The sequence below is a fragment of the Centroberyx affinis genome, unplaced genomic scaffold (genome assembly GCF_046629955.1).
Source record: "Centroberyx affinis isolate AG114_WGS23_722 - 3 ecotype Tasmania unplaced genomic scaffold, CSIRO-AGI_Caff_v1 ptg001058l_1, whole genome shotgun sequence".
Taxonomy (NCBI): Eukaryota; Metazoa; Chordata; class Actinopteri; order Beryciformes; family Berycidae; genus Centroberyx; species Centroberyx affinis.
Genome location: NW_027279609.1, coordinates 665345 through 677347, shown reverse-complemented (window position 1 = coordinate 677347; position 12003 = coordinate 665345). Strand labels below are relative to the sequence as shown.

General features: G+C 42.6%; 1 protein-coding gene across 1 annotated transcript in view; it reads right to left on the bottom strand.

Annotated features, from left to right (window-relative positions):
* tanc1b (tetratricopeptide repeat, ankyrin repeat and coiled-coil containing 1b) overlaps positions 1 to 10928 on the bottom strand; it is a 115162-nt gene extending 104234 nt beyond the window's left edge. Inside the window, exon 1 of the mRNA XM_071523016.1 lies at positions 10843 to 10928. The gene's annotated coding sequence lies outside the window, so the exon portion shown is untranslated. The remainder of the gene's footprint in view (positions 1 to 10842) is intronic.
* Between the last annotated feature and the right edge of the window lie 1075 nt (positions 10929 to 12003).

The window sequence follows — 12003 nt, the reverse complement described above, 5'->3', positions numbered from 1 at the left end:
GTTTTAATAAAATCTGTCTAAAATTACGATTCATCTCTCTGGATCCAAAAAGAAAACAATGAGACTGAAACTGTATTCCAGATATCCTGCATGGCCAAGCATGTGATCGACAGGGGGGGGAAAAAAGAAGTACGGCTGCATCAGCCAGGCTCTAGTCAAGATCAGGTGCTTTTTTGAGTAAACATAACCTCGCCTACTTCTAGCAGCAGCGTGTTTCTCAAACAAAGGCAACCATGTCACATGCCTTGCCCAGCCACATACTGTACACTTGAACGCTGAGGCTTGCATATGAGTGGCAATGATGCTCTACCTTCCACTCAGCTGATTTCATTTAGCTAAATTGAGTAGAGTCTGACCAATTGCACAGAAAGTTAGGCCTAAATCTAGCCTATACTAATGACAGACAGATGGACAGATCTTGCTCATAGATTCCACTCAGTCATGCCCTCTCTTCTGCAATTTACAGCAATTGTTAACCTGTGGCATTTCAATCCCCCTTTCACTAGACAGGAAGATGACTGTTAATGAATGCACAAAAGAATGGATTAGGGCTGCGTTTGGGGGGATTCATCACAATAGACTACAGTCATCCCAATGCTGCTCAGCACTTTGTATACCGTTTCCCAGTCAGGGCCCATCTTTTTCCATGTGTCTGCTGCAGTCCACAGAAACCACTTCCTCAACACAGCTCTAGTCTTTATTCTCGCCAAGGATCACATTTCTAGCTGACTGATCCAGTTTCAACTCTCTCTCTGTATCATATGAACTAGGAGAGGAAGTTAAACGTGTCTGATACAACACTCAGAACACCCAACACTTCAGAATCAGACAATTATGCTACGGCACCACTTTCACTCAGGCAAAGGTCTTTAATATGTACAGCAAAGCCTAAATAAAGACATCACTCAAAATATTGGGTCTAGGCTATGCATAGCCTAGATATAATGATATCATCAAGACTTAATAACACCCTGATGAGCCTACACAGTAAAGTGGGCTAATAACTAACATAACACTTTGACCTATCAGATCTCCTGACCCAATACGAACCTTGCAGACCTCTTAGGTCGGTTGGCTCTGGATTACTGACTGTTCCCAGAGTAAAAACAAAACATGGTGAAGCTGCCTTTAGCTTCCATGCTGCTCAAATGTGGAACAAATTGCCAGTGGAGCTGAGACTTGAGCCAATGCTGACTACTTTTAAATCTAAGCTAAAGACCTACCTGTTTACCATTGCTTTTAATTGATTTTCTTTTATACTACTATTTTTTTTTTTTTTTTTTTTTTTTTAAATCTGTGGGCATTTGCCTGTTTGCTTTTATTGTTTTTATTCTGTGTCCTTTTGCTTGCTCGCTTTTAATGTTTTTATCATTTGTTTCTTGTGCTTTTGCATGTGTTCTCTGTAAAGCACCTTGGGTTGCCTTTGGGTATGAAATGTGCTATATAAATAAATTTGCCTTGCCTTGCCTTGCCTTGCCTAATAATAATATAATAGTAAAAAATAATGTGATGCTTTATAGGAAAATTCTTTCTTGGCCAAGCGTCAACTACAGAACTGCGCCCTTGGAACAGGATTCAGTATCTTGTTCAAGGACACCTCAGCAGACATGGGGCTTGAACGCAGGCCTCAGGTTGAAGGACAATCTCTCTTCTGACTACGCCACCCTGCTGCCCTGCTTAGGCTAACACGGCAACAGAGATGAGAGTATGATGGCAGGGTAGGTGCCAGCTGTAGTGCCATAGTGAGGAACAGAAATCCTCTATGAGGATCATGCCAGCCAATATCCTCCTCTACCCTAGTTAGGAGGACTGGTGACTGCTGTGTGGGAGCTAGCTGCTAATCTCCACAGTAACAATAAACAAAACCCAGGTTAACCCAAAGGAAATGAGAAACGCCCTCCTAATATTCCAAAAGCCAACATGACAAATTCCTGCCACCCCCCCACCCACCAGACACACAGTCAGTGCCCACTGTGAGAATGAGACACCACCTCTTCAGCCATCATCTAATCACATGATCTATGAGCTGTCTTTATTCCAATGTGGAGGAGTAGGCCCGTGGTCCTTATCTGAATGAAAGCCAAAGTGTCATACCCTGTGTTTTCAATAACACAGCTTAACAATGACACAGTGATTGCAGAATGCAAGGCATCTGAGGACATGAATATAGCCTTGACTCTGCAAACCAAGCTTGATTCTACAGTTGCCTATCATGTAATTTAGGGTCTTGTTTTGGTCTGAAAGCCTAGGCTATTTGATAACATCTCTTCCCTTTTTTCCTGTTCAGAGTGGTGGGGTCTATACAGCAATGGTCCTCAGTCATGGTCCTGGGGACCCACAGCCCTGCTGGTTTGCATCCACCTAATCAGGGGCAGGGGCTGGTTTACAACTAGGATGCAAGGTGAATGTAATTAACAACCTGGTAGGACAGAAAACCACCAGTACCCTGGGTCCTGAGAACTGATACTTTCCACCACAATAATGCACTTGAGAAAACTTGAGAAATTCCTACCCTACCAAACATCTGTATCAACAATAAGGAAAATTAACATCCCCACATATTAATTTGAACAATACTGTGCGTGTATACTTACTGAGCCAGTGGATCACACTGGCGTTCATCATAGACCATGTCAAAGAGAAAGATCCACACTTGCAGGCTGAGCATTTTGGTCTGAGTATCCTCATCAATTATTCTGTTTTCAGGATTGAAATATTTGAAACACACATAAGGACAATGTAGCAATCAATAAGCCTTAGGCTACTTTTACTGGAGGTGGATGTGAGGCATGCAGATCTTAACAAGTTAATGAAATCCAAGTGTGGATCCTACCAGGCACAAAAATCAACATCAAATGCTGCTGAGCTGTAGCAGGGCGGTAATAGTGACCTTTGTAAGAAAATCTCCTCAGAGAGAAGTTATGGACTATACAGCGTGCAACAAGACAGGCATCAAGATTCGTCAAGCACTCAATCCAAATCACGTCCATCCCAGTGCATTTAAGTTGTGTTTGGGCATTAGCCTCAAAGCAAGGCCCCTTAGAAGGGGCCTCTATATTGGAACAGAGCAACCAAAGTCCCACTGTGGCTGACAGGGCTTTGTAGACACACACTGGCTGAATAGACAGAGTAGACCCTCAATATTCACATTTGTTCTGTGCAAGACACCCCAAAGCAAGCACAAGTCCCAGATAAACAGCAGAGTATTCTCAGCACTGCCTCTTCTCCTATGAGGAGACAGCAACAGCCCACAGTCTCAGCACTTCATACTACTGACAACTGATGAAATACATACCAGTGACCATATCAGTGAAACTGGGCAATAACATGTAAAGACGCTTCCCCCTTGCTGTTGTTTTCAACCAGGCCTATGTCACCTCTGTCACCTTTAGAAGTGGGCTGTCTGTTACCTCTGGTGCAGCTCAAGGCAACAATAAAAAGGAGATTACTCCAGTCTATGATACAATGACCTGCGACCCGGTAAAGAAAGTACCCTTTCAGTGGAGAGAAATTGGAAGCCGGGGTGGTGAGGGGTGCCTCAGGTTATCAACATGTGGGTTTTCACAGGTCTTTCCTGGGTTGATAGAGTTCAAATCCATACAGGTTGAGAAGAAGAAAAGATCCTCACCTGGACAATGCAGAACGTGACATGTGGTTAATGGGGCCATCTAGCTACACCGCGGTCATCTGAGAAGACAGCTATATATAGAACGGAAACAGGATTGTTTTTCCGGATTGCCCCTGGCAGAGAAGCATTTCACACACACTGGCGGTTGGAGCGTTAGAACCTGCTTTGTCCCCTGTCAGATGGCAGACAATAGAGAGAGCAACCTTCAGCTCAATCTGACTTCACCACTTTTTTTCCCCCTCTACGCCTTGTCTCTAGCCTGGTAACAGCCCACCAGCTCTTTTCACCAAGCAATTCTACATGAAATTTTCACCAAGCAATTCTACATGAATGATTGGTCTCAAATTTCCACACTGTTGTCATAGCGACATAGAAATTCTCACCAGGACCTGGGGCCAGTTGCATAAAGCTAGTTTAAGACTAGTCTAAGCCTTAAGGGCTTTTTACACGGGAGGCGACAGCCGCATGCGAACTCGCCTCTCTGCTCCGAGACACTGCCACTGTTGGGCCAAATCCCGCGCTGCACGGTCAAAAGTTAAACACAATTCAACTCTAGCTGAGCGGGCGGGCATGTGCGCGTATGAGCACGAACGCAACTTTTTCACGTGAGCGAGCCCGCGTCCCGCTCCGCCTGCCAATCCACCCGCTCCTCCGCGTCTCCCCGCGCACCTCTCATTGAAAATGAATGAGGACCAGGCGATTGCTGCTTCCCGTGTAAAAGGCCTTTAGACTGGTCTTAGATTCTCAGGTTGGAATAGTCTAATTAAGACCGTCTGTTACTTAAATATTACAACTGACTTATTTTGAGGTAGGAATGTTAGCCACCTTCCCCCCGGCTAATCTTGAGTTAAGAACTTTGTTGTTATGGCAACGAGTTGGCCTAACTGGAAGAGTGGGACGTTTAAATACAGTAGCTGTTTCATACAAGATAACAAATCTTTGGTTTTTGGGAAGAGTCTGAAGAAGAGAGCGAGTCTTTAGAGACAGAAACAACCCATTAGAGATCTATAACAACCAAGTAATAGTAGGAACAGGTAAATATAAATGTCTATAGCAAGTTTGACTTAAAGTCACATTTAAGTCTTTAAGACCAGGTCTATCTTTATGCAACTGGCCCCTGACCGTGAAGTTGGTTTATTAAGCATTGAAGAGATCAGAAAATAAAAAAAAAAATCCTTGAACTTTAGATGTTAATAACATCTATTATTATCCATCATTTTGCTGTCCATTCATAGAGAGCGCAGGAAATAGGCCTGGCCTTGCCTGTGATTTTAAGTGTTTCATGAAACAATGGGAAGTTAGCTAACAAGGCAGCTCACAGCCCTGAAGGAGGAAGTGTGGGGTGCAGGTATGGAGGGGAATGGACAGCACAGTCTCCGTCTCTGCCATTGTAAGGAAAGGGTGTTATTCACACTGGCATGAATGGAGAGGAAATAACAAAGAACAGACATTTTTATGCAACAAGTCTACCAGTCAGACCTTCACCCCGCAGCCCATAAGGAGCAGACCTTAATCTTTAACTGAGCTAAAAGGAAGAAATCTTGCTTCACTTAGTTTATTTGTTGCTGACTTCGTAGAGTGAAGGCAATGTTTTACTTGTCTAATACTATAGCCAACTAGCGTCATCAACAGGACGACAGTTACAAACCAGCACCCAGGTAGATCACATATTTGCATGTCTACTTACTCTACACTGCAACATCTACTCTTCTTTCATGCCAACAATTTGTCACCTGTTAGTCTAGTTTTGTTAATGTGTGCCGAAAGCACTTTACAGTACAGTGAGTGCATTCATTTTTACTGTGGGTGAACCTAATGAGAAACTGAAACTCTAATGTCCATAATGTTAATGTCAATCTCTATCCATTAAGCCAATTGACTGATACAGAGTGCAATCATCATAACTGTATTATAATGTCGCTAATTGTTTAACCATGCAGTTTGGGGCCATTTATGAACATGATTATGCAGTTGGCTCATCATACTATAAAGCAAGGAAACTCTGTCTGTATGTGTGTCCTTCACATATCTCGAGAACCGTTCGTCCGATCTACTTCACACTTGGCGGGTGTATTGCTGGGGACCCAAGGACGTGCAGTGTCGGATTGGACACGCGACACATTCAATATTAATAAACTTTGAATAAACAAGCGAACAGCGCTCTGTGCAGCAGCGGGGCTCAAAGCGAACGGGCACTGCACTAGTCTTAGACAATGTAAGAAGGCTTAGGGGAGTATTCTTGTAAACTCAGGCTTGTCCAACGATGAGAAAATAGCCTGACATTCTCTTCAAATAGACCTCTGTGACTATTCACCTTCACCTAAGGGGAAATGAAGTCATCCTATCACAGGCACAGGCAGATTCAAAGTCCTGGCTTGGGGCAAAACAACCTGGATTCTTACTGAGGAGGAATATCCACATGGCTCAGCTAGAAATTAAAAAGGATAACAAGTCTGATCTATTCATTAGCCTGCCAGCTTTAGTGTCCATGGGAAAAGGACTGGCATATTGGAAAGACCGGTCTACCCTCTGAAGGCACGAAGAGGGCCACTTGTCCTTGTTCTTTACTAATATGACTGATGGGTCAATCCACATGCATACGCTGGTTCAGCAGTTACGACGTGAGAAACTGTCTTTTTACCCCAGCAGGGTTACCCAAGATCATTTAAGTGTCAAGGCTTGTTTTAGAGGGTAATCATTACTCTGAATTTACAGTTACACCCCAGGCTGTGGAAAGACTAAACCTGACATGAGTGTCTGTCGTTCTGAGAATGTTGGGATCAGACAAGACATTACACATCCCTTACCCAATAAACATCACCCTCCCTATTTCACGCAGGCTAAAATTAACTCTAGACTAGGCCTAATCTTACATATAGCCTAAACAAACTTAGCTTGACAGATAATCACTATCAAAACCAGGGTTTATGAATGAGTTTAAATCTACAGTGGATGTGCCTCGTAAGCTTTTGCAAGTGACAGTTTCTCCAGTCTCAGCAGCCTGTCCTTTTCTGTTTATTAATATATTTTTTAGCCATTTTTCCTCAAAAATCAGACACTTCTAGAGTCGCGCCACATGAACAACCACTCTCTTGTGAAATCATCAGCCAACAACAGTTTTAACTACAGGCTGGGTAACACCAATTATCTCATCAGAATTACAATCATTAACTGCTGCTACCGCTGCTGATTAAACTTTATCATTCTTTTATTGATGTGTCACAGCAATCAAGTGAACATCTGAAGCTTGGCCCATTTTTTTTCATATGATTCAATTCGACTTTTGCCGGCCGAGTAGCCTGCTATTTGATTAAGGGTAACACATTAACAAGTATGGTTTAAAGTCTACAGGAAGTTCCTGCAAACACTTGGAGAGATTCTCCTCATAGTAAGATTTGTAGGTCAGAGGGCCACTTCTATGAATCAGCATCTTAACAAGTCCAGTAACATGTCTGACTTGGACCCATTGACATTTTCCAAAGCAGATCATCTAGTAAATCACTCCAGGGTTTTAGCCAGTATACATTCAACAGGTGTGCAGTCCAGACAGTTTACAGATAAGACTTCACCAGAGTGCAGGTTTATTATTAGCCGAGTTCACTTTAACAATGGCTAGGGAACCAAACAGCATAGCATTTAGCCTATAGAAAAAAAACACTGATTGACAACTGAACAGTGAGGGAAGCCGAGTCATACAGATGGACTTATCCATGCATATGCCATAACACCTTAGGGGAGCACAACTACCCTAGCACATGGATACACATAGCCCATCCAGGTACAGCTAACTCACCTGTGAGCAGCTACCAATCTCTGCTTATGTGCATTGGCCTTACAGTTCCAGGTAACTATTTTACAGACCTAATTACAGCAGAGATGAAAAGATTTGGCAGGGCTGACACTGAGACAAGCAAACATGTCCAAACTAGATGATTACAAGAGTGTACCCCACTAACATATTTTTTTTTCCATGCCCCCCTTACCCTGCATCCCACACTTAGTTCCGCTTCAACATGTGTAGTTTTAGTTCCCATCTTGGGGTCTGTTCCAAACCTGGCATTCCCTTGGGGACCACTCGCCCTGGGAGGTGAAAAGTCCTTCTAGTCTGTCAAACCACAGCTAAAGGTCTGTAACTCTCGCTCTCTCTCTCTCTCTCACTCACTCTCTCTCTCTCTGGGGCTTTCAAAAGGCCTGACAAAAATGTAAATCAATAACAGCTGTTGTGAAGAAGTAGCCTACTTCTGAATTGCACACGTGCTTCAGATGCACACACATGCAGGCAAGCGTGCGTGTGCGTGTGCAAAGACCTACACACAAAGATATCTGCGCACACACACACACACACACACGCGTATGTACACACACCCACAGCCACTTGCTTATCCAGGTTTGGAACTCATACTATGGCAAAGACTGTAGTTTTGCTTTCATGAATGAATTATTAGCATGTCAATTCGGAGGAATGGCTCAATTGGTTAAGAATAGGTTAATTAAGGCCTACAATCATATAACAACTTTTGGCAGGACAAAATAATTGTGGTTTTCGACTGTATTTTCCTCAAAGGAGCTCCCCTCATACTAAGCAACTCGTAATACAATACAAAGGCAACACAATATGTATGGCTGTCATTCTGTAACATTTTAATAGATGGCCTGAGGGGAACGAGGGCAATTAAATGGTAAGGCAAGCATTTTGATACAGAAACTGCCTTTATCCCTTGAGAAAAATCGAGTTAATGCAATTACATAATGCCAATAGGCTAGACACTGGCTAATGTGCATGATCCTGCAATCCAATGCAGCAGTGCTGAGAACCTAATGACATGATTTTGTTGCATGGTGGTGAGCATCTAGTCATTTTGGCATTTGGGGACTTGAGATGTCTCTTTTCTCGCTGACATTAATTTTCTCTTTGAGGTACAATCTATAGTAAATAATGTCGACAATGGAATATTACCTTGATCTTGCAATGTTGGCCATATCAGGTTTTTTATGATCACTTCAGCTGCTTCATTGCAGGGGGTTGGCAGGGAACACAAAACAGTGCATAACAAGCCTCTGCTTTGTTCAGGTTCCAGGAGCTCAGGGGCCAATTGTTTCTGCTGTTGTTATTATACTGTTATTTCACAACAGGCCCCTAAAACCACTTCAATAATTATGACACGTAAAAATGTATTGGCCGTGATATATGAATCCCATTTATCATACACACAGAAGCCCCCACTTTCCCAAACAGACACCGGATTCAAGTGTGATATTGGACATTTCAAATGAAAACGCTGTGTTGCTGCCCAAGTTTGTGGTAAGCGACCCACTGGCCCTCTGCAAAATGGTTGGCTTATGTATCAGTGTCATGACATCCCATAACCACAGAACCCAGAACCATGAACATAAATATCATTCATAAAAATCCTGGTTAAGCAATGTCCCGATAGCAGGGATCCTAAACTCAACTAAACTCTAGTTCTTTCCATAAAAATCTGTCTGCACCACTGGAAAAATGTGCTTCTTCATAGAGTAGCCACTTTCAGAAGTAGAAAATCATCATCAGCAACTCAGTATGAGTGCTGTCTGTCAGGTCACTGGTTCCAATAACTCTCCCTCCTCAGCCATAACAATGTGACTCTGGTGCCAGCATCTGTTACTGGCCAACTGGCTAAAGACCATGGGAACCAGGCTCTGTAGGGGCAGAGAGACAGACTCTAGTGGCACTTGAATGGATGAGTGCCCTGCAATATAAACTTCTCATAACATTGCAGTTGGTACACGATTGGAGTAGCTATTGCCTTGGCATAGAAGCATGCAAATCCTGAGTATTAGTGGCATATTCACCGTAAAATTGTCAGAAACGTTGTTAGACTGTTTATACTAAGTATCTCCAGGTTAACTGGCAGTCAATGTGATTGTCAGCAGCAGCAAAGCCAGTTCCACCTCCTGTTGAGTGCAGGATGAAAAAATTAACACCTTACTGTATATAGGCTAGTTGAATTTCCCTTGTAGCCTGACTCAGACAGGTGATTGAACACTGGAAAGGGCAACCTGTGAAGAGAGCCTTTTAGTGGCAGGCTCTTTCAAGGTAAAAAGTCCAGAGGCTGTGAGGCTACACTGGGTCAATGATTTGATTTGCTCATAATGATCAAAACTGAACCATGACATTTAAGCATAAGCAATTTCTCAGAAAGAACAAACATAGCCTTTATTTCAAAGCACCTGGCTGAGTTATAAGGGGGTTCCAGCAGCAAAAATGCACTGGAAAAAGAAAGTTAAGTGTCTTATGTAAACAGTGGTCAAACTTCAATGACTCAATCCATGTGGGCAAACAAGATTACAGTCCCTTAGCCTACTACATCTGGGCTGGGTCCTGATTTCAAAACCACCGCATCCAATCTCAAAATACAGGCTAATCTTAGCATCAAACAAGACCACACATTTATAAGAAGTGTAATGATCCTTTTTTCAAATCCGCATCCTAGTGAACAGGATGTCACCCCACAATCAGTGGGGGTGCTATCCGTCTTCAAAAGTTATTTAGAAAAGTCTAGTCATCCTTTGGAAGGTGGAAGGTGGAAGGTGGAAGACAGGAAGTAACAAACACAATTTAGGCTAACCATGGCATGTTTATACGCATAGACAACATTGCAATAATTCCCCATGAAGCACCCAGGCCAGATGTATTTATCAGTATTGGGGGCTAAAAAGATCTGAGGCTAAACAAGACGGTTAGAGGACGGAGGCAACATGTAGGCTATAAAATAACATTCAAACACAAATCATACATCAACTATCAAACTGTTTGGGTGGTTTAGTGTGAGGTATGGATGCTGCTAGACAGTTCACACAATACCAAGTGGAAACGTTGCTTGAGACAAGCTACCTGGAGTAAAAAAAAAAAAAAAAAAAAAGTTTGGGAGTTGATAAGTTTTAGCTATTGAGCTTGAGTAACGTTACCGCATTCCTCTGTGTAGCTATGCAAGAAATAACTAGAAAATGGAGGTTGGCTAACGAAAGATAAGTTTAAAATGAACTGTTGCTGTCAGTTACTGTCGGTCTGACGGTTGCTCGATGGGCATGTCCCGACATTCCTCCGTACCAACAGCCACAAACTCCATACAACAAGACACAAGTTACCTCTACTTTTGTGAACCGGCGGGCACCGGCATCGCCAAGCTGTTATGTGTCGATACAATAACTTATGAATAAGTTAAAAGTCTTACCTGATAAATGTCATGGATATCCAAGTCCCAAAAAGTTTTCCTAATGCTTTATCTCTCTCCACACGAATCCCCTGCTGGAGCCAAGGTACGGGGCGCCGGGCTCCTCCTCCTCCTGACTCAACTACATGAGGTCATTTGCAAGGGAGGGCGGCACATCAACAGAGGGCTGATAACCAAGACGCTGCTCCCCCTGCTCCTGCATGCAGTTTGGGGTGGGTAGTCAAGGATAAACCCACCTACACTCGGTTTCCCCACCTTTTTTTCTACGGACTAGAGTTTACCCACCTTTTAGGTTGACAACACTCTTCATAGTAGTCTACTCATCATATAAAACAGGTAGTCCCGGTCCTTAGCTCTGATTGGCTGAATCACCTTTGAAACACTGACCGAAACCGTTGTAAACTACCTGATAAACACACCTGTGACCAGATAACAGTTAATTTGAATATTAATGTGCCAAGGCATACCAGCATAATAGCAACCTTTGTTTAGCTAGCCTACTATTCAAACTGATATAAGTTATAAAAGGCTAAGGTCCTTTAAGGTAAAAGCATGAATTAAAGCTTTTCTGAAAATATAGCCTAATTGTGTTTACATTGGTGGTTTTGCCTTGTGATGATAAGGCAGGATGTCAAAGTCTACCCATATATTTATTTACAGCTGCATCACTGGGTGTGGTGTAGGCATCTTTACTACAGCATTTAATAATACCTTTTTCTATAAATCCTGCAGTATACAGGGAAGCAAACACTATTTAATCTCTGAAGAATTTATAGCCTAATTAAGCAAAAGTCTTCATGTGCACGCATCCATGCCCACTAGATTATTGTAATATACAGTATCACACGCCAACTCCATTACTGGACTCGCCCTGGGTCTGGTCTCTGAAGCTTTCTGTAGAAATAAACTCAGCTCATGGGTCTATAGCGACCTCATGAGGTAGGAATATTTTATGTTGATTATTTTATGTGCAAAATTAATTTCACGAAACACATGTTCAGCAACAAAAACATCAACATCGGTTATTGTAAAACCATTGATTATGCTTTTCAATTTTAATTATTTCTGTATTGTTAATTGTGTAGGCTACCCTAAATGAGATAATCTTATTGAGATCATTTAGTAGGTGTAATTCTTGGACACACAACCTGCCTACTCTCA